Genomic DNA, 8,703 nt, shown 5'->3' with positions numbered 1-8,703 from the left:
CAGGGCTCCTTCCTAAATAATAAGCCCTGTACCAGTGTTTAAGCTGTCTCTGTGCCAATTCCATGCCTCTTATTTTCTAACAGTTATATAAAACTTTCTAGATGACCTTGTGGTTAAACAACTGTTGTCTTGGATGATTCTAATAAAGTTTGTACCCTGGGCTAGTTTGTGACTGGGCTGTTTGGGTTTACTAAAACTGTTGTTTCCCCCTACAACTGATAAAGATCTAAAGTTTTACTTCAAAAGCAACAACTAAACTAATATGTGTATTAACCTCTATAGAGTTGTGATGCTGTTGATGGTTCCTGTGTATTAAATATATTTGTATTTCATGTATATCAAGCCTTCTACAATACAAAATTTAGATAAACATGGTAACAAAAAGTTAGTGGTACTGATGTACTGTTTTGTTAGTTGCTAAATTGTCCATCAAAATTTTAACCATGGCTCTTTTAAGTTTTTGTCATTTCAGTTCTGATCCTCCTGGGACATCTACAATCAAATCCATAAAATGACTCTAATAAGTGCTTATGTGTCAACCAAGCTAACTATTTAGACATCTGCTTTTATTAGATTTTGTTTTGCATTGTCCTTATCTAAAAGACCACTGCCTAAAAGCCACTCCTTCTAAGCCTCTTTGTTGCTTAAATTTGGCCAAAAGGGTGTAGTTGGCACTGACTCCCACCTGATCTGCTCGTTATTCCCTCCCAACGTGGGACCAAAACCAATCAAACAGAATCCAGGAAAAAGCAGCCAATCAAGAAAGATCTTCAGTCTATGGCCATACCACCCTGAACGCACCCGATCTTGTCTGATCTTGAAAGCTAAGCAGAGTCGGGCCTGCTTAGTACTTGGATGGAAGACAGATCTTCAGGAGAGACTGTTCAGAGACTAGCAATTTACAGACAAAGGGGGGAATGCCATCAAAGTTCCAATGGAGTCATTGGTGCCAGACCTCTCAAAGATAACCAAGGCTGAGAGGATTAAAGCAATGCATGTGTGGCTATCTGACATTAAAAATCTTCCAGACACAAATTCATATTTTTAGACAGGGTCTTCTACTAAAATAGAGACAAAATAACTATTTTTACTGGATCTAAACATGTCCTTTAATACTTAAAGATAGTGTTTTTAACTTTTTAAAAAAAATAATGAGTTTTCTTGGACATACAGACTGACAGTATATTGTTGCCAAGGTAATTCTACTCAGTTTAAAAAAAATGGGGGGGTTATGATAAATAAAAGATTAAAAGGAAACTACTCCAACCCAGTTGGACGGGTCCCCATCTAGTAATGTTAGCAGCTCTTTTGGCTATAAAAGTTGCAGGTGTCACTCCTGGGACTCATCACTCCTGGATAAAAAGACAGCCGCCCCTGCAGAGCCCAATGTCTAACAGGCTGTCCATGACTCAACTAACCCCCCCCTCAGATTAAGTTTCCAGAGGATGTCACAACAGCATGCCATCACTGGAGAGATCTCCAGCCCTGCCCCAGCCACATCCCAGAAGCTGGTTGGTCAACGCATGGTGGAAGCCTGAGGATTCATCCACCAGGACACAAATGTATCCTCTTTTCTGTCAACCATACCTAATCCTGCTGATTAGCATTGTTGCAGTCTGTTTGCACTAGGACTGGCTGTCACTGCTCCCCAAGATTGGAAAGTAGGCCAGAGATTACTGCTGGCCTTCTGTTATCTCCTCATAGTAGAAAGCCTTACTCCTGTTTGGTGTTGTCTGTAGCCCAGACCCCAGTCTCAGGCTTGAGGTCTTTGATGTGTTATTGCTTTCTGACTCTGCTACATTTTAAGGTTGTTCAATCCAGAGGCCAGGATGACAGCTCAGCCTGTGTAAAGCCGCTTTCCTTCCAGGAAAACTGCAGTATGCTTTCACATTTTATCAATATCTGTCACCTGTGTGCAGCATATCAATTTCTGAATGCATCAGGGGTGGGACGATTTACTAATAAAGAAAGCTGATAGGTCTAACTGGGTCACAAGAAAAAAGGGACTATAGGGCAGATGGTTTGCTGGCAGAAAGACAGGGACCCCTTAAAGTCATGGAACAGGGGAAGAAATAAACCTCCTTGTGTCACCCTATCTTTCCACGCCATCCCCATATCAGTTTACTAAGGGGAGAGTAGCAGATCTAGAGAGGCCACCCAGAGGTGATTACCTAGGTGGACCTGGACCAGTAAAAAAAGAAAAAAAAAATTGATCTGCCACCACCATGACCCCTGTTAAGGCTTCCTTCTAGGACAGGAAACTTTAACTTGGAATCTCAACTGTACAGCTACCACCATTAGATGTACAGTTGACAGGCTATGGTGCACCAGCCTGGGAATCTTCCTTGTTTGAGGGACCCTTGCTTATCAGTACTTGCCAGCTAACTGGAAGGGCATTTGCACATTAACGCTCCTCACCCCAGATAAACAAAGTGCCTAACAGTCACTACCCCCCCCCTCACCTTTAATGGCTCATATGCGGTCGAAGAAAGCTATCCAATTCATACCTTTATTAATCGGACTGGGGATAATGACTGGGAAAGGAACAGGCATAGGAGGGACTGCCTCATCAGCCACCTACTATAATCAATTATCTGTGGACCTAACAAATGACATAAAACAAGTGGCTAGGTCTATAGTGACCCTGCAGGACCAGCTGAACTCTCTAGCATCAGTGGTCCCCCCAAACCAGAGAGGGTTGGATTTACTCACTGCCAAAAAGGAGGGCTTTGACTTTTCTTAAACACAGAGTGTTGTTCTATGTAAATCAGATGGAGATAGAGATATGGCTGGTTCCATTGTCTGGACCTCTCCTCCTGCTTCTATTGGCACTTGTGTTTGTATGTGCCTTCTTAATGCCATAACTAACTTCATTAGTTCACAAATGGAGGTGATAAAGTTGCAGCTCCTGGTAACACAATATAGGTCTTTGGGACAAGAAAAATCTTATGAGATTTCTAAAGTCTAGTGTTGATGCTTGTCCACAAGTGGAAAAAGCATCAAAAGGGGGGAATGAAGAGGAAAATAGCCTTGAAACAGGGTTGCAAAACATGGTAAGCTGTCAATTAAAAGCTGTAACCTCAGTCAGAACTGTAAAACATGAGGAATTGCCCATTAGAGCCAGGCAAAAGTTCAGGATCCAGGTGAAGGGCACTTTGCAGAGATAAACACTTATTCCCACATTCCTTTGTCTCCACTTGTAAATAAACCTTCCAAAGCAGAACTCCCCTGCCTTTCGTATCTAAACCTTAGGTCTCTAATCCACTACTAGCCCCTAATTTATGGCAGAGCACATTCCTTGTAACCTGATGCCCTGCACTGCCTTTTAAATATCCTGTGAATCCTTTGTTCAGGGCTCAGACATAGGTACACGTCTGGGCCCTCTAGTGTAAAAATAAAATCTGAGTTCTCCACTCCTTTGAGTGTTGCTTGGTTTCTCCTCTGACTATATTGCCACAACAAGCCCACCCCAAAACCACACTCCAGCTCTGCTAGCCTACTCCTGTGAACCAGTGGAAGACCTCAAATACCTTTTCAAAAGAACATCAGACACATAACTTATGTTCTCTCTCTCTCTCTTTCTTTTTGTGGGTTGTTTACATTTTTGTTCCCCTTATCTTGAGTATTGGTTGTGGGCAACCTCTCCCCACTGAGTGGACATGGCTCCAGTGATTGGCCTTAATTGGCGGGTACCTTATTCTGTATGCCCTGTTCCTCATGCTCCACTTACTCTCATAATCTGTGCCTTACTCTGCCCTGTAACAATGGATTCCTACCCCCGCTTATAGATGAAAAGTATATTGCCCCCCCCTTGGGGCAATCAACTTGGTTTATGTGTCAAGCAAGGACCCACTTTCTGCCTCCATGGGGAACAAACCATTGTCATTCCCCTACTAGTAGCCATGCAGATCACCACTGGAATAGATGCTGGTATCGGGGCATTGCCTTGTCAGTCCATACATATCAAAAATTATCAAAAGAATTTCCTGATGACATAGAACAAGTTATATAGTCCTTAGAAGTTTACAAGACCATGTAGATTCACTTGCACCAGTAGTGTTCCAAAATAGATGTGCACTTGACCTATTAACTGCTGAAAAGTGTGGAACTTGCCTCTTCCAGGATGAAGAATGTTGCTTTTATACTAACAAATCTGGGGTGGTCAGAGACATGGCCCAACAATTAAGAAAACACATTACAAAAAAGGAGACTGCCTTGTATAATAAATGCTTTCTCCAGATTCATATCTCAACAGGTTCAACGGATCAAATTCCAGCTCTTAGTCAAGGAATCCTCACCTCTGCCTATGCATGAACCCTCCATCCAGTTCTTTCGGAGTCCCCTGGAGATCACACAGGTTAACCCCTGAGACAAATGCCTCTGCACCTCCCCTCCCTCATCCTCCCCACTGTCAGCAGGAAGCAGCCAGATGAGATGCTGCCCCTTTTTCCCAACAGCAGCTGGGTGCTCGTCTCAGAGGAAGGACTTGTTGGGTCTGGGGGATCAAAAGACAAAATGAGCAAGTGCCCACATCCTCCATGAGAGAACTGTGAGCCCTACATCCTGTAAAGGGCCAAGCCATGGCCCCCTGGGGATGCCTCAAAATGCCACAAGGCTGATGAACTATGTATATGTTCTTGCAGAGATATGTTAAAAGACCACTCCATCCCTGACTCCTGACTCCCCTCCTCAACAGACTGCGTTCTTACAGACATATGTCAAAAAGACCACTGCACCCCGGCTCCTGACTTCCCTCCCAAACAAAAAGGACCAAATAAAAAAATAACCTTTGTAAACGACAGGGAGCTACCAATTTTCTGGGCTCCCTGTCTGTCTCTAGGGGCAGCTTTTCCTTTCTCTCTAGTAAATCCTACTTTGTGTGCTGACCTTGTTGTCTCACAAGTCGATCTGCTGCCTCAAGAGCCAATTCTTTGGCTCATGAAGGCAAAGATTTTTGACACAGGTGGCAACAATTATATGTAATTTGAATATTTCCAGAAAGTATTACATAAGGATTTAAAATGCATGTTTTCAAATGAATAGTAGATTTATGTATTATATTTATAGTTGACTTATACTGATATTCATATAAAGAGGACAAAACACGTATTGAGTTGTGACACTAGCCCAAGCTTCCAAATAGTATCTTGAATAGGTCCAAATTGCATTCTAAGTGCTGGTGGACTATTGCTGGTTGTGGAATATATGCTCAATAGTGTTCAGCATGAGCAAAGCATACCACACTGCTGATAATAGTGGTTGTCATTAAAAAAGATTAGCTGGAGTTTGAGGTTCACCCAAAGTCTTAAGTTGCTTCTTATTTAGCAGACATTTCAAAGGTTTATAAAGACAATGCAATTATGTATTTGAACTGATTCAGTACAAGTTCTTGCCTTTCACTCCCACCTTGTGGCTTACAGTGGTATTACACTTACAACTCAGCATTACAGAAAATGTAATAAATAATTCTGTGGTTCAACTGAAGCTATAACCCCACAAACTCTGAGATTTGAAGAAGTCCTGATACCATACAATCATAAATTATAATTCGACCCAACAGTATAATTCTTAAATTCAAATCTAAACCAGAGAACATTTATCTTTAGTGACTTAAATTTTATTCAGTTAAGGTCATTTGATAGCTATTAGCAAAAATGAAGATTTTTCTTATCACCCAAATATATTTTAAATCTTCCTTTTTAAAAGATTTATTTTTAATTTCTCAGGTTTCTTACTTGTACTTTAAACAGACTTGATTTCAGTCTGTTTTTGTTAAAACTAACGTAGTCTCCAATTTATTTAATTTATTGCTCTACTTTCCCATGTTTTCTAAACAAACTGAGATTAAGAACCTCATGTTCATGAGCTATCTGGGCTCAGGCAAAGTTTGCCAGGCACGTCATGCACACAAAGACAATTATTTATATGCCTGAGGGTTATAAGTCAATTGTGCCTATAAGGTTGAGAAAGCACCAGTCTTCATTAACATTTCAAAGGAGATAGCCACATTGTTTTGACATTAAGACATTAAGTCTGGCAGTTTCCTGAGCAAAATTCCCAAAAGCTGTTTTCCATTGCAAATAGAGGCCCTTTGATAAAGCTGCTTTGGCTATCTGATGGAGGTAACCACAGGTTATTCAAAACCTCCAAGATAGTTAATGTAAATGGAGCCTGAACCCCATTCTCCCTCACACTATCTTGAAAAGTACAAAGAATTTTCAAATCAAAGCACTGATGTACTCTTTGGAATCCCCCCCGTCAGTCAGCTTGTTCTATAATTGGAAATAGCATCAAATCATCTGGATCTGTGAAGTCAATTTTGTCTTTATATTTATTCCAAGCCTTCTGTACAGGAGTCAACTCTTCTGTTTTAGGTTCTTTCACTAAATATACATCAGGATCCTTTTTAAAGGGGTTAGTTTCTTTCCATTCCTGTGGAGGAGGAGGTGGCAGAGCACCAGGCATAGGACACTCACATTGAGTGAGCCCCAGTTTGCCTTTTACTTTCATTTTCCTGAAATGACTCAAGCACCGTTTTAACCAGTGACCACACAGAAAATATCTGTACTGGAACATGAGTGCCCTGTCTGTGCTCCTTTTGTAATATTTTACCAACATGGTAGCAAGCTTCAAAATCCAGTATCCCCTCCTCCAGAACAAAGGGCAATATTTGAGAACACAGCCAATAAGCACTTTGGTCTGATCAGAATTTACAGGGGCTCCAGACTGCTTCAAAAGACACTTTATAAGGGAAACACAATGACTAATACTAGAAGAATTCTGCCCCATTGTTACCCAGCCTTTAATATCTACACCACACAATCCTCACACCTAGTCGGGACTCTCTAAGGTGGAGTACTCACACATTACTACTTAACGGTTACCACAAATCTCTCCCAGCCCTATGTTAGGCAGCACTTACCGCGGACCTAGAGAGAGAAACTGGGGGAGTGCACATTGAAAAGAAAGACTCGGAGTCTCCATGAAATTTGGAAGCAAGAGGGAAGACTGGGGATCCAAGAGAGGACTCAGACCCAGAGTGCCCCACTGCCTCGGTATTTATTGAGTTGCTGTGTATAGCTATTGATCATGAAGCATATGTGGTTTAATTGTTAACTTCTGGGTAATATATGATATATTTTTAAACTGTGTTCTGAAAAACAGCACATAGCACAATTGAATGCAGGAACAATCATGCATGCAAGGAATTCACAGTTCTTAAAACAATGCTGGGAGGACACCCTTTGCAGGTAAGTATCACATCCCATAACAAGATGCTCAGTGTGCTGAGCAATCTGGCCATAAGTTCATGAGCTTCTGATATTTGTTACACTGCATGGTCTCCAGCAATTTCCACCATAGTCACCCTCCTACATCCTTACCTTATATCCTCCCTACTGGTATTATAACCTGAACTAGTTCATCCTCTTATTTTTTCCTTTCTACCTTAGTCCCCTTCTTATGGTGATTTCAACAGGTTTAAAAATTCTATATTCTTTCTTGCATAGAAAATATATTAACTACATTCACCTTCTTAGCTTCTTTCTTTTACCCTCCCTCTCCCATTAGTGACTTCTCCTTAGCATGACCTGTTTTTCAAAATATTGCTCATTTTGGGTCTATATTCTACATATGCTCTCTCTCCACATCTCCACACCAATGGTAATATTGAATCAATTTGGGTTATAATACATATATACATAGAAATGTCACAATGAAACTCCCTGTATTTTTTTCAAAACTGGAGAGAAAGAAGGTAAAACAGGTCTTGTCTGGGGGGTGGTACCAGTGGGAGTGGGGAGGATATAAGGAAAGGGTGTAGGAGAGTGACTATGATGGAAATATCATGTACACATGTATGAAAATGGAAAATTGAAACTATTCCAGGAATGGGGGGGAGTTGGGGATAAAGGAGAATGATGGGTGGGGTGAGTTCAACTCTAAGCACTTTTGTAAATGTCACAATGGACCCCCAGTATGATATGATAATAAAAAAAGAAATATCAAAAAAGAAAAGAAAGAAAGGGAAGAGAGACAAAGATGGCTGACATCTGGGAAATGTGAGGGTGGCCTTCCCCTCTTAATTCACCAACTCCTCACCTCTGATTTTCTAGTCTCCACCACACACCAGCCCCATGCAACAGCTCCCCATAAGAGGGCCTTAAAGGGTCTGATGCTGCTGTCTTGGAAATTCCCCCAAATGCTCTCTGCTAGAGCAGTGTCTGCTCCAGGCCAGAGCTTTTTATCTATTGTGCCCTGGCTTGTTATCAGAACCCAGACTTCCCTAGTGCCTCCTCCTGTGGAGCAGTGCGCCCCCTAGTGGCTAGCGAGAGAATCTTTGGAGGCAAGTACAAATGAAGAATGTTCAGCAGGTCCCTCAAAGGCTTTGTAGGCCAACCCTCTTGTTGTACAGGTGACAAACCAAGATCCATAGACAGGCAGTGCCCTACCCAATGTCATACAGCAACTTAGGGCCAAACAGTTTTTATCTTGTTTTGTTTTACTTTTGTTTTGAGACAGGCTCTTGCTATGAAGCCCATGCTGACCTGGAATTCACTGTGTAGTCCAGGCTGGCCTCAAACTCATGATCCTCCTGCCTCCGCCTCTTGAGTGCTGAGATTAGAGGTGTGAACCACCTTCCTGGCTAATGCCAGAGTTTTTGCTGACATAGCAGAGAATATGTACACAGGCTAGTCTCCCCCA

This window comes from Castor canadensis, chromosome 7, assembly GCF_047511655.1.
Source record: "Castor canadensis chromosome 7, mCasCan1.hap1v2, whole genome shotgun sequence".
In the NCBI taxonomy this organism is placed as follows: domain Eukaryota; kingdom Metazoa; phylum Chordata; class Mammalia; order Rodentia; family Castoridae; genus Castor; species Castor canadensis.
Note: the sequence above shows the minus strand (reverse complement) of the source record.